Consider the following 13,689-nt stretch of genomic DNA (forward strand, 5'->3'; position numbering starts at 1 on the left):
GCTCTGGAGTGGAAGGAAGGATGGAGAAGGCTCCTCCGTTGCGAGAGCGGCAAAACGGCCCTTTTCAGGGCCACCAACTTGCCTTTTGCGGGAAGGGCGGAATTGTTGTTGTTGTTGTTTGTGTGGACGGCTGTGATGTATGTGTGCATTTTGATTGTGGGTGGGGGGGGGCGCGTCAAAGCGTGTTGCGGGGGACGGCCACGAGGTTGGTCGCCGTGGCGTGGAATGGTGGCACGCCTCGTTGGAGTGGTTTTGACCCATTGGTGGTGGTGTGTGTGTGTTACCTGTCTGCGAGGGGGGACAGTGCGATCGGCGACTTTTGTGTCACCGTAACGACGGCCGTTTGCGGGTTTGTTTTTTGCACATCATACATGGCGAGGGTGAAATGTGAAATGTTTTTGTTTGGTTTTTTTTTGCCGCCCACTATTCCCTTTGCTGTACGCCGAGTTTGACAATGGTGCGACGTAACTGCAGCGTGGAGGTGTGTGAGTGACGTTGAAATTGAACGTGCCATTAAGACGCATTGTTGTTGTATTGTACTGTACGTGTACGGCGACACGCACGATGATGTACCATTCGACTCTGATTTTTGATAGCCGTGTCTGACTGATTGCGTACGACGCACGCACACCGATGTCGTCATTCAAGATGCACGCGTGTCCAGTGCAGTACAGTAAGCGCGACGCTAGACGGCGGCGGCGGCGGCGGCGGCGGCGGCGGCGGTCGTCGTTTGTTTGGCGAATGTCTGTACACGTGTTTGTCTGTGTCCATCCGGTATGTATGTGTTTGTTTGAAAGTGTTTTGTGTGTCGGTGACGTGGTCCGATCCGTCGCCCCCTGAGTAACTGTCGATCGGCGCGATAGACCGGCGTCACGCAACTGAACCGAAGTCTTGGGCACACCCGTCATACTGTTGTACACCGTCGCGCTGAGAACGGTGACGAAAGGTTGACTTTGATCGGTCGAATGTCTGGGCAGAACGTGAGGAATGAGGCAAGAGTGCAAGGAGGGGGGGCAAAAGAGAGAGGAAGGGAAAAAGGGGAGAAACGCATTCGTAGAGCAACGGAACGTTCCCGTGTCGGAGGCGTATTGGAGCCGCACTGAAATGCGTTTAACGGCGGCGCGGCTGCAAGTGTCTGCCGTGGTGAACGTTACCTTTGACGGCTGCATTGGGCTTTGCTTTTGCTTTTGCTTTTGCTTTCGCTTTCGCTTTCGCTTTCCCGGATGTACGTAACGTTTGTTGATATGGTTCTGAGGAAGAGTGTATGACAGTGCCGTGCCGTCCATGTTCGTGTGCCCTCCCATTGTGTGTATGCTATTGTCTGTGTACTTGAATGATGTATGTAGGTGTTAGTGGACATGTTTCACCAGTGGGGGGAAATGGATCGTCGATAGTTGGCGTCACTCTGTCACGGTCGAGATGACGCACCCTCCGTACAGAAAGGTGTCGAGAAAGTGTGTGTGTGTGTGTGTGCGTCCGTGAATTGGCAGTGTTTGGAGGTGGGCGTGCCCTGCATGTGGCCCGGAAGGCTGTTCGTTTGGCGGTAGTGTTGTGTGGACAGGGGAGGGGCATGCGTAACGCTGCTGGCATGGCATTTCGGGAGATGGGAGGGGGCAAACGAGGAGCGGCGGCCAAAGAAAGGCGGGACGGGGAGGGGCGCGGTGTGGGTGGCTTGCGCCTGTGCTCGGCGTTGTGGTTTGTGCAAAAGAGGAGGAGAAAAACAATGAGTTGCCAGGGAGGGGAGCGGTGTTGTGTTGTGGTTGTCGTGGTGTAGCCGCAGACGCGGCTGTCAGTGAACGTGGCGAGACGGACGGATGCGCGGAGGGGCGGGGGCGGCGCATTTCGCCGGTGCCGTGCCGTGCCGTGCCGTGCCTGACAGCCGCGTGGTCGCTGTGTTGTTGGTGGCGTGGGGGCGAGGAGAGTACCGTACGGGTGTGCTTGTGCGCCGGAAATGGCACACTGCGCCTGCCCGTCTTGGAGGCTGATGGCTGTGGTGTGGAAATGGGGCGCGGTGATGTTGAAGCAGTTGAAGAACAGAAAAGAAACCAAGAAAACGGGAGGCGTGATGCGGCGGTGGTGGTGAGAGCGGGAAAAACAAAACAAACAAAAAAAAAACAACAAAAAAAAGAAGGAAAAACAACAAGAAACAAAAAAGAAAACAAAAAGTCTATCAATATTAGAATGTAAATGGAAATGGAAATGGACCCAGGTATAACCTCCCTGCACAAATAGCAGAGAGTCCGATGATAATAGAAATGTGCCAGAATGTTAACGTCCCTACAAAACAAACCCAACGATAATATTAATGAAAGAATGAACCGTATGTAACATTGCAACAGACATAATGAAACCTGATAAATTGTATAAGGGCAGCAGCGTTGACCTTTGGCCCTGTATTCAGAATAAAAAGAGCCAAAGATCGTCACCCCAATGAAAAAGACACTGAAACACGTATGTAACATAGCAGCGATGGCGAGACATTGTAGCATCTGTGACCAGAGAGTTTGCGCTGGACCGCGCGAGTGTTGCGAGCGGTTCTCAGTCAGTCAGTCAGTCAGTCGGTCGGTCGTTGCGAGTCTGTAGGTCTGTCTAGTTGAGGGCTGTACTCTGTCAGTAGTCGTCGCGTGCAGTACGCTAATAGTCGTCATGCAGAGCGGTCGGTCAGTAGTAGCAGCCGAGTGCGGTTGTGTGATGTAGGCGGTCGGCAACACTGGTCAAGATGGTGAATAAGGTATACTGTTAATTAATATAATCATTAGATAATGAACAATTTTATTTATTGTAATTATTCTCCAACAAGTTCCCCAATAATAATTTTTATTTCAAAAGCATTTTTCAAACATTTAATTTTTTATTGAACTGAAGAGTTCGTTGCACTTCACATTTCATTCCACTTCTTTGAAGAAAAATTTCACTAAAATCACAAAAAAAAAAGAGAATATTATTATTTGCAATGCAGTTCCTCCAAGCGCTGCGCAACAAACAAGAGCAGAAATGTGACATCCATTTATTCTGAGGTAAGACTTTAATTCTGATTGTTTTGCACAGGGCCAAAGACCGATATTTCGGTTTAATTGAAGTTTCTTGTCACTGAACGGACTTTTAAATGTTGTGAAGAATTTATATTTGAGTCAGATTGCGAATTTAACATTTTTGTTGCCATTTTCAATACCTCTCATTGTGGGCGAGGTTACAATTAGCGCAATGTCCATTAGCATCCGTAAATAACATTGTCCATTATTTTAAATTTTGCGGGGAGGTTACAACGCACAAAAAAAAAAAAAAACAAAACAAAAAATTGCATTTGTATCCGCTCCTCAATTGTAGATACCCCTTACACAGCTGTGTGCAATGAATGAGTGCTGGCTGGTAATTAATTGCACTCCTTGGAGGGAAATGCCATAGGAAGTAGTCTTTAAAAAGTGAATGTTTTTCGTTAAAAGACAAAAGTTACTTTAGAAAAAAGTAATAGTGGGGCTTTTTGTCGTTGAACAAAATAAGTACAATGAACATACGTTATCAGATTTGCGCAAAATGCAGCTTCACACTACCTTTTGATTATAACACAATATACTATACATCGTCCCGAACCGTGACCAGAGTCGCGAGACGAGCAGAGCACGCCGCCGACGCCCGCTCAGTACAACCGTCCACCCGCTACTACTGTCGACCGACTACTACCTCTCCCGACTCGCGCTACAATATATATAACAACTGTTCCTGGCGACCCGGTGCGTGCCACTACTGTCGTCTGGCGCGGTCCAAGCGCCGACTAGCAACGATAAATAACTCTCTGGTCAGACAGAGATGCTGTCATGCCTCGCCATCGCTCTGGTAATGAATACATACGTGTTGCAGCGTGCGTACCACCGGAACACGCAGTGGCGGAGCCAAAGACTGTGTTGTCGAGGTCGAGTGCGAGCGGGAAGAGAGGCAGCGTCGGCACGGAGATGCAAGCGAGCGCGAGACGCACGGGGGCTGCGGCGTGGCGCGTTTGCGGTCGGCGCCTTTGGTGGCAACGGCCGGGACAAGCAGCGGTGTATGGTGTGGTGCGGGGCGGACAGGGGCGGCGGTGGACGGGGAGGAGGCGGCGCGACGACGGCATGGGGGCGAAAACGGGACGGGGGACGGCGGATGTTGAGAGGCGTCACGCGCGGACAGGACACAGACACAGAGACACACAGATTGGAAAGGGAGGGTGCGCGGTAATAGTTGGGAATGTGCGTACCGTGCGGGACGGGAGTGGGCGAGGAACACGGTCGTGGCCCCTGTTTTGGGTGCGTGTGATGACGTCGGTGTGTTGTGGGAAGGGAAGGTGCTGTGGCGGCGGCGCGTAATGGGCGTAGGCCGAAAAGAGAAAGGAACGTCGGCAGTGTGTTGGCAAGCGTCGGTTCGACTGCGACGTTGATGGGCAGGGCAGGGCGAGGTTAATGGTGGTAGGAGTAGGCGTGTGGGCGCACAAAATCTGCCGCTGCAGGCGGTGCCGTAACCGCCATGGCGGGAAGGAGAGAGGGCCAAAGAAAGAAAGAAAGAAAGAAAGAAGAAAACAAAAAAAAAAAAAAAAAGGAGGAGGGGGGGGCGAAAGTGGAGAGGCGGTGGTGTGAGAAGGGCGGGGGCGGAAGGAAGGCAGGAAGGACAAGAGGCGAGGCGACGGCTTGCTTTGTGTATCGGTCGGTCTCTGGCTATGCTTCGTTTTCTGCAGCAGGGTCGGTGCGCGGCGTGGCTCGCGGCAGTGGGAACGCCTGGCGGCTGGACGGCCAGCAATGCGGTTGGATGGGCGGCCACAGCACCGCACCTGTGCCCGAGGAGGAGACGCTGGCGGCGGGCCCTGAGGTGAGGCCGGCTCGGCTCGGCTGGGGCTGTGGATGTGTAGGTGTGCGCCGCTGCTGCAACAACGAGTAAAACGCGAGAAGAAGGGATGGCGGTAGAGAGAGGAAAAAAAAAAGGTCGTGTTGTGTTGATGCGCAGGCAGACGCGTACAGAGAGACGAGCCCGGTCTGCAGCAGGGTGTGGCCGTGCCGAGTGCAGAGCAGCGGCGGCTCGGTTCGGTTCGGCCCGGCCCGGCCCGGCCCGGCGGGCCGCGCTGTTGTCGCGGACGTGAGCGCCCCCTGGCGGGTGGCCGGAGGCGGCGCGGCGTGTTGGACGTGTGGCTGGTGGCAGTGCACAATTTGCGAGTGGCTGGCGGTGTGGTGTGGCGGTTGGCGCGTCGGGCGGCGGAGAGAGAGAGAGAGGGGGAGGAGAGGTATGTGTTGCGGGCGCCCTTTGCTGCGCTGCGTCGTTGCGTGTGCCGTACAGGGCGGGCGCTTGTCGACTGTGTGGGCGGTGTGGCGAATTGGCGTGAAACGGCTGCCGAGAGGTGTGTGGTAGCGAGCCGGTCGGTGTCAGTGCGAAGGGGAATGTGCGTGCGTTTGGCGGTTTCGGTGTGCTTTTTGCGGCGTGAGAGTGGGGAATTAGTGGGGCCGGCTGTTGTGTTGGTTCCTTGTGTCTTGTGTCGCGTAGCTTGATGGCAACGTGGAAGGACGCCGGTTTCGTTTCGAGCCTTGCGTGTGGTTGTCGACGTTGACTGGTTGGCGTGTGCATGTGTGGGTCGCGAGTGCGTTTTTGGCTGGCTGTGTGTGTGTGTGTGTGTGTGTGTGTGTGTGTGTGTGTGTTTTGGGGGGGAAGGGGGAGGCGGTGGTGAAAGTGCAGTCGTTGCCACGGGCGCGTCGTCGGGTGGGGCTGGGGCTGTGCGTCGTGGCGGAAAGGTGGTAGGTTGCGGGAAGCGAGCCCGTCGTTGACGGTGTCGCGTGAGTTGTGACTCGAGTGGGGCGCGGGGCGCGGGACAGGAGCAGCGTGCCGCTGCGTCGTGGTCGTCAGCAGAGGCTGTGCGTGTGCTTGTCCTTTTTGTGGGCGGTTCGTGCGAGGCGTTTTTTGTTTCGTGTTGCCCTAGTTGTTAGTTTATTTTTTTTTTGTGTTTGTTATTTTGAGACGACGACTGGTTGGTGGCGTGCGCGCGAAGTGGCGGTGTGCGCTTCCCGTGTCGTTTTGTTTTTGTTTGGTTTTTTTGTTTTTGTGTGTTTTTTTTTTGCACTGGGCCCCGGGGGGTGGGTGGGTGCGTGTGTGTCGATTGCCGGCTGGCGAAAGGTGCGCCATCGGCGGGGTGGGTCGCCGGCACAAGTAGAGGCGGCGGCGTTGTTGCTGTTGTTGTGTGGTGTTTGTTTTGTTCGGCTGTGTCGGCGAGCTGTGTTGCGGTGCGTGTGAATGGTGGTGCAAAAGTGCTGGCGTTGGGGCTGCGACTGCGACGGCGGCGAGCCGCGGGCGCGCATGATAGTGATGTTGTGAACAGCGGCTGTGTACGGTAGTGGTGTTGTTGTAGCACGACGTGCATCCGGGCCGGCGCGGAAAGCGCAGTTGCGGGCGGTTGCCCTTCGGTGCCAGCCATGTCGCGTGAGCGGCGGGTTGCTCTGGTGTCGACACGTGGTGCTCTGGGTTGTTGTGTGGTGCCCTTTGGCCGGTGGGGGTGGTTCGCGTGTGTCTCGTTCGCGCTCGGTATCTGGTCGTGGTCGTGCTGCTCCCCCGTCTGTCGGCGGTTTTCGACGTCGTCTGTACGTTTTTGTTCGTTTGCGGCGTGCCTGCCGACGTCGTCCCGTCGCGACCTTTCAACCGAAAGTGTGGCGCCCGAAGGTGAACGAACGTAACCCTGACCTCGGCGCTTTACGCTCAGCCGAGCGAACCGAACCTAACCTGTGGTGTGGCGAGGTGAGCTCAGCCTGTGAGCCCCTAACGTCTACGTAAGGTAAGCTGTCCGGCTGACGCCTCACGTTTGAACGCTTTTTTTTAACCTAGCACTGACCCCTTAACCTAACGTGTAACCTAACCTAACCTCTGACGCCTGACGTGTTTGAATGCTTAACCTAAGTTTGACACTTAACCTAACCCAAGTCCCCTTAACCTAACCCACGTCCACCTAACCCTAACCTAACCTAGACGTGTAAACGTAATGTGTAACGCGTAACGTGTAAGGTCGGCTGTCGTGTGTGCTGACGGCAGATTGGGTTGGTCTGTAGATTCGGATTGCGGTTTGCCTCGGTCGAGGGGTTGGGTCGGAAGCGGCGAGGGGCGGCGGCGCCTGTTGCGCAGGCGGCGTCCGTTTGCGGCGGGCAATTGTTGATAAACGGCTGTGAATGTTGGCGGGCGAGAGGAGGAGGACGGCGCGCGATGTGGCCCGACGGCTGCGGGCCGATCGGGAAACGGCGGGAGGGCGACGGAAGGCGATGGGGCGGCGGAGGCGCGTTTGCACGGCCGTCATCGCCGCACGCCTCGGCTTGTGTGGCTGTGGCGCCGGCCGCGCTGGCCGGGCTGCCGCGGCGACGGTGTGGGAGTTTTGCCGAAGGTTTGGCCATTGTGGCGGGTCGTCGGCTGGGGCTGTGGGGGCGGCATTTGGGCGGGGGCGGCGATTCTCGGCGGGCCGACCCAGGCTGTAGCGCGCGGTAGCTGCAGTTTGGCCGTGGTTTGCGGCGCTGCCGTGGCGACTGGTTGGCGACTGTGGTGTGGCTGTGTGTAGCCCCATCCTCGGTGGTTTGAAAGGCGCGGGCGGTTGTGGCGCAGGTTTGGGGCTGCTCCGCACAGGCTGTCGGACGTTGGGCGGTAGCAAGCGCGGGAGGCGCGGCGCGGCGGCGCGCAGAGTGGCGGCCGCTCTCTCGGCCGTCCGCGCCCGCCCGCGACACTGGCTGGGCCTTGTGATTCTCTGCTCTGCTGCTGTGCTGTGCTTGCATGCCTGCCTGCCGTCCCGCTCGCTCTCGCTCTCGCTCTCGCTGTGTGTTACGCGCGTCGTCGAAATGGCAGATCAGGCGGCTACGAACGAGACTGCTGCGGCACCCGCCGCCACCGGCACTACGAAGAAGGCCAAGTCTGCGTCGTCTGCGAAGAAGCCGCGCGCCAAGCCTGCGCACCCGCGCACCTCTGAGATGGTGACGGCCGCCATCAAGAGTCTGAAGGAGCGCGGCGGGTCGTCGCTGCAGGCGATCAAGAAGTACATTGCCGCGCACTACAAGCTGGACGCGGAGAAGCTGGCGCCGTTTATCAAGAAGTACCTCAAGTCGGCCGTCGTGGCGGGCGAGCTGGTGCAGACGAAGGGGAAGGGCGCGTCCGGCTCGTTCAAGCTTGCCGGCGCCGGCGGCGGGGGGGCGGCCGAGGGCGGCAAGGCTCGTGCTGGCGGTGCCAAGAAGAAGCGCGCCGCTCCGGCCAGCAAGGAGAAGAAGGGCGCCCGTGCGGCCGGCGCAAAGAAGGCTGGTGGCGTGAAGGCGGCGACCGGTCGGAAGGCGGGCGCCGCCAAGAAGGCGTCTGCGGCGTCGGCCGCTCCCGCGGGTGCGAAGAAGGCGGCTGCGGCCAAGCCGGCCAAGGCCAAGTCGCCGTCGAAGGCGAAGAAGGCCGCCAAGGTTCCGACGAAGAAGCCGAAGGCGCCGCGCCCGAAGAAGGCGACGACGCCGTCTAAGGCGAAGGCTTCGCCCAAGAAGAAGAAGTAGAGTAGAGGAGAAAGAGATGGGAGAAAGGAAGGGTTTGGCGCTTGACTCCGTCGTCCCCACCCCCCGTCGTCGTCTAGTGGCGCGCAAGAGACGCGCGGCCCAAAACGGCCCTTCTCAGGGCCATCAAAGCACGTCGGGGAAGGTTTTGATTGTCGTGTTGCGTTTGGTGTGGGTGTCTGTCTGTCTGGCGTTTCTGTATGCCCGTGGGGATGCTGTTTGCGTGCCGTGGTGGTTGGATTGCGGGGGTCGGTGGCGGGTGTGGGCGGCGGTAGCGGTAAGCGGTGTTGTTGTTGATTGTCGCCGTGTTTGTGGCGGCGGCCGACGGTTGGTTTTCTGTCACGTTGTTTTGTTTGAATACGTTGGTTGGCTTGCCTGCGTTCGTTCTTCTCGGATGTCTGTCTTGTCTAGTCGTGTCTGGTCTTTGTTGTTTTGTTCCTTTGTGTGTGTGTGTGTGTGTGTTATGTTTTGCAACGGGGGGCACGTTGAGATGTGGAAGGAGTCGGCGGGGATTTCGGTGGCGTGTAGAGCGAGCGAGCGCGCCTGCCTGGCCGTTGGCCGTCGGAGTGGAGTGCGGGTTTGTTTTTGTGTTTTCGAAACGAAAGCGGCGGCCGGCCGGCCAGCCACCCGTGCGGTGTGACGTCGGCCGTTGGGTATTGTGCGCTTTGAGCGCCGGGGAGGGATGATGTGTGATTGTTGCGCGCTGCTAAGCAGGCAGGCAGAGTGAGCGGGTGTGGCGGACGGACGGGAAGTGGTGGTTGTTGTTTTTGGGTTGCGGGGCGAGAGGCAGGCGACCGACAAAGTTTGCTCGCGACGGAGAGATGTTAGTGGCCCTGAAAAGGGCCGTTTTTGTTTGTGCGGTGCGGTGCCGCGGCGCGGTTTAGGCGCGCTCGCCGCGGATGCGGCGCGCGAGCTGGATGTCCTTGGGCATGATGGTGACGCGCTTGGCGTGGATTGCGCACAGGTTGGTGTCTTCGAAGAGGCCGACGAGGTAGGCCTCGCTGGCCTCCTGCAGGGCCATGACTGCGGAGCTCTGGAAGCGCAGGTCGGTCTTGAAGTCCTGGGCGATCTCGCGCACTAGGCGCTGGAATGGCAGCTTGCGGATGAGCAGCTCTGTGCTCTTCTGGTAGCGCCTGATTTCTCGCAGGGCGACGGTGCCCGGCCTGTAGCGGTGGGGCTTCTTGACGCCTCCGGTGGCGGGCGCGCTCTTCCTCGCCGCCTTGGTGGCGAGCTGTTTGCGCGGCGCCTTTCCGCCGGTGGACTTGCGGGCCGTTTGCTTTGTGCGGGCCATAGCGGTAGCGGAGCGGCGTGCGTGGAGGTTAGGTGCGGCGCGGCGTCCGGTGCTGCCTTGACAACGGGCCCGCGCGCCTCCGTGCTGCGCTTATATGCCCTCGGTTGCGCGTGGTGGGGGGAGGGCGGGCCAGAGTCTATATAGGGGGGCGGCGGGCGCGCTGGGCGCAGACCGTAGCCGACTCGCCAGCCGCTGCAGCTGCTGCTTGTGCACGTTTTGCTTTGCCCGAGGAAGGAAGGATGACAGGCCGCGGCAAGGGAGGAAAGGGGCTCGGCAAGGGTGGCGCCAAGCGGCACCGCAAGGTGTTGCGCGACAACATCCAGGGCATCACGAAGCCCGCCATCCGCCGCCTGGCTCGCAGGGGCGGCGTGAAGCGCATCTCTGGTCTGATCTACGAGGAGACCCGCGGGGTGCTGAAGGTGTTCCTGGAGAACGTGATCCGCGACGCGGTGACGTACACTGAGCACGCCAAGCGCAAGACTGTGACGGCCATGGACGTGGTGTACGCCCTGAAGAGGCAGGGGCGCACCCTGTACGGTTTCGGCGGTTAGGCTGCGTCGCAGCGGGCGCTGGCCTTCCCGCGGCCGTGCTTGTGGGTGGGAGAGACTAGAAAACGGCCCTTTTCAGGGCCACCACACTGTTCGGAAGTTGAAAAGTGCGAAAGAGTCTGTGTTGTTTGTTTGTTTCTTTCTTTCCGTTTGAGCGACGTGATGTGACTGGGAGGGGAGAAGGAAAGGAAACGTGTCATGTGGCTGGCTGTGTGTGGGAGCTCCTTCGTTTGTGTTTGTTATTGTGTGTCGTTGTATCGATCGCGACGGAGATGGCGGGCTGTGTGTTGTTGTGCGAGAGGCGGTGATTATTTGCTTGCGTGGTTTGGCTCTGTGTGTTTGCGGCGGCGTTGGGGTTTCCGAGGCAAGGCGTGTGGGCACAGGCGGCCGGATCAGCTGTTTCGTTCGTGTCGACGGCCGTTGCGCGCGGGAGTGGAGGGTGGTGTGTCGACACGCCTCCCTGTAACAATGGTCATTATTGCTGCCGTTGTCGTTTGGAAGGCGACTGCGACCGTGCAAAATGAATGTGTGTGTGTGTGTGTGTGTGTGTTTGTTGGGCCACACGGGCTGTGTGGACGACAAGATGGCGGACGTGCGCCGGCGGCGGCTGTGCTGTGAAAGTGCAAAGTTAAAACAAAACAAGGTGCGGCGAGGACGACTGAAATTTTGCTTTGGACGTAGGTTTGTGTGGTGGCCCTGAAAAGGGCCGATTGTTGTGGGCCGGGCCGAGCCGAGCCGGCAAAGCGCGTTGCGTGCAGGGGAGCACGCGGCGCTGCGATTGCCTTGGCCTCCTTTAGGCCTTCTTCTCGGTCTTCTTTGGCAGCAGGACGGCCTGGATGTTGGGCAGGACACCACCCTGTGCGATGGTGACGCCCGACAGGAGCTTGTTGAGCTCCTCGTCGTTGCGGATGGCAAGCTGCAGGTGGCGCGGGATGATGCGCGTCTTCTTGTTGTCGCGGGCCGCGTTTCCGGCCAGCTCGAGCACCTCAGCCGCGAGGTACTCCATGACGGCGGCGAGGTAGACGGGCGCCCCGGCGCCGACGCGCTCTGCGTAGTTTCCCTTGCGCAGGAGGCGGTGGATTCTGCCGACCGGGAACTGGAGCCCAGCCCTGCTTGAGCGGGACTTTGACTTGCCCTTGACTTTGCCTCCCTTTCCGCGTCCGGACATGGCGATGGGCTAGCGACGGTGCACACGAAACGGAAACGAAAACGACCGGTGCGAGCGGCAGCGAGTCGAGCAGCGGAGTGCGTGCCGGCGCACGCACGCACGCTCATTACCTGGTTGGGTAGTGCCTGACTACCTCTTGGTTAAGCAAGTTAAGTGCAAGCACTATTCCTGCGTTTCCTAATATGTGTTGGAGTTGGCCTATCGTGTGTGTAGGTCCTATTTTGTGATGAGCATTTATGTTACTTTATAATCGGTACTGGACAGGTTTTACTGCCGCAGCAGGTCGGGCCATCTTGTGGTGGCCCTTTTATGTGGTTGGTTCCCGAGGTTCGAGACCAGTCTGTTCTCTGACTGCTGTGTTTTCTCATAAAACAGTTGAGCGGTCTGTCTTATCCTATCCTTTATTGGCTGCACTCCAGTGATGGCATGCAACTCCCTGTTGGGAAAATCACGCGGGAGTTTCATGACCATCCTAAGCACTTTACCCTGGAGGCCCTGCAATCTCCGGATGTGGCAGTCTGCCGCGTTGCCCCATACTACTGCCGCATACTCCATCACCGGCCTTATAAGGGCGAGAAACAGCGTAATGCCGCAGCGTGTGGGTAGGGTTGTCTTCGGGTTCAGGATTGGGTATAGCGCTCTCAATCTGCCATAGGCTTTAGCCACAATGTCCCTTATGTGCGGTCCCCACGTGAGGCGCCTATCCAGGGTAACCCCTAGGTATTTTGCAGTGCGGGTCCATGTGATGGGGCCTCCCATGATCCGCACCGGCTGTAGGTCGTTGGGGATTCTTTTCCTTGTAATGATGATTGCCTGGCTTTTGCTGGCATTGTATTTCAGGCGCCACTTTGTGGCCCATGTCCCTAAAGCTTCACATGCCGTCTGCAGGCGGCGGCGCATGAGGTTTGCGTTCGCGGTTCTGGTATACAACGCGGTGTCATCGGCGTACAATGCGACCGAGACTCTGTTGGCCTTTGGCGTGTCCGAGGTGTATAGGGAGTACAAAAGGGGGCCAAGGACAGAGCCCTGTGGCACTCCCGCCTGTATGGGCCTTGCCGTGGATATACCCGCTCCCGCACGGACATTGAACGTGCGTCCACTAAGGTAGGACTTGATGAGTCGAACGTGTGGCGTAGGTACCCCCATTGCAAACAGTTTGTAGAGGAGGCCCTCGTGCCACACACAATCGAAGGCCCTAGAGACATCAAGCAGCACTACCCCTGCGTACTGTCGACTCTCCAGGGCACCCATTGCATCCTCCACAAGACGTAACAGCTGTTGCTCTGTGCTATGTCCACGTCGGAAGCCGAATTGTTCCGGCGGGATTAGCTCCTCAGCGTTGACGTGAAGCATTAGCTTTTTGGAGTACAGGCGCTCAAATACCTTAGATATTGATGGTAAAAGGCTGATCGGCCTGTAGTTCTGTGGAAGCCTGGTGTCTTTGCCCTGTTTCGGTATGGCAACCACCTCTGCATGTTTCCACGCTGAGGGGAAGTTGCCAGTCTGCATGATCCGATTGAAGATCGCGGTGATGGGGCGAATGGCTGCTTGTGGTAACTGAAGCAGTATTGCATTTTCTATCTGGTCGCACCCCCCCGCTTTCCTCGGGTTTAACTGCTTCAATTGAGCCTGTACTTCCTCCTCTGTGAAGTCTTCGATGTCTGTTCCGCCATCACTTTCGAGGAAGACTGGGAGCCGTTGCTGTACTATACGAATGTGCTCCTCATCGATGGGATCCTCTACAGGAGTGAAGTTCTCCGCAAAGGCATCGGCCAAGGCACTGGCCTTGGCGTCAGGCTCGCAAATCGCCTCACCCCTGACTTGTAGGGGAGGGATGCTTTGTCCTTTCCTCAGAAAGTACTTAGTCGTTTTCCAGGCTGACCCATCGTTTATCTGCAAGCTGGCTATCTTCCCTTCCCATTCCCTATTACGATGGCCTTCCACCGCCACTTTCAGCTCTCTCCTGAGCCTGTTGAGGAGACGCTTAGTGACAGGACTTCTGGTTACTTGCCATTCCCGAAAGACTCTATTTTTGTGGGCTATAGCGTCTATTAGCTCTGGGGGGAGCTGGCGTGAAAAGTCTTTAATTTTTTGAGGGCCTCTGGGGGAAGCATTTGCTACAGCCTGTATTGTAGCTGCATTAAGTCTTCTGATTGCCTCATCAGTACCTATGTCAGCCAG

This window comes from Schistocerca piceifrons, unplaced genomic scaffold (genome assembly GCF_021461385.2).
Source record: "Schistocerca piceifrons isolate TAMUIC-IGC-003096 unplaced genomic scaffold, iqSchPice1.1 HiC_scaffold_426, whole genome shotgun sequence".
Taxonomy (NCBI): Eukaryota; Metazoa; Arthropoda; class Insecta; order Orthoptera; family Acrididae; genus Schistocerca; species Schistocerca piceifrons.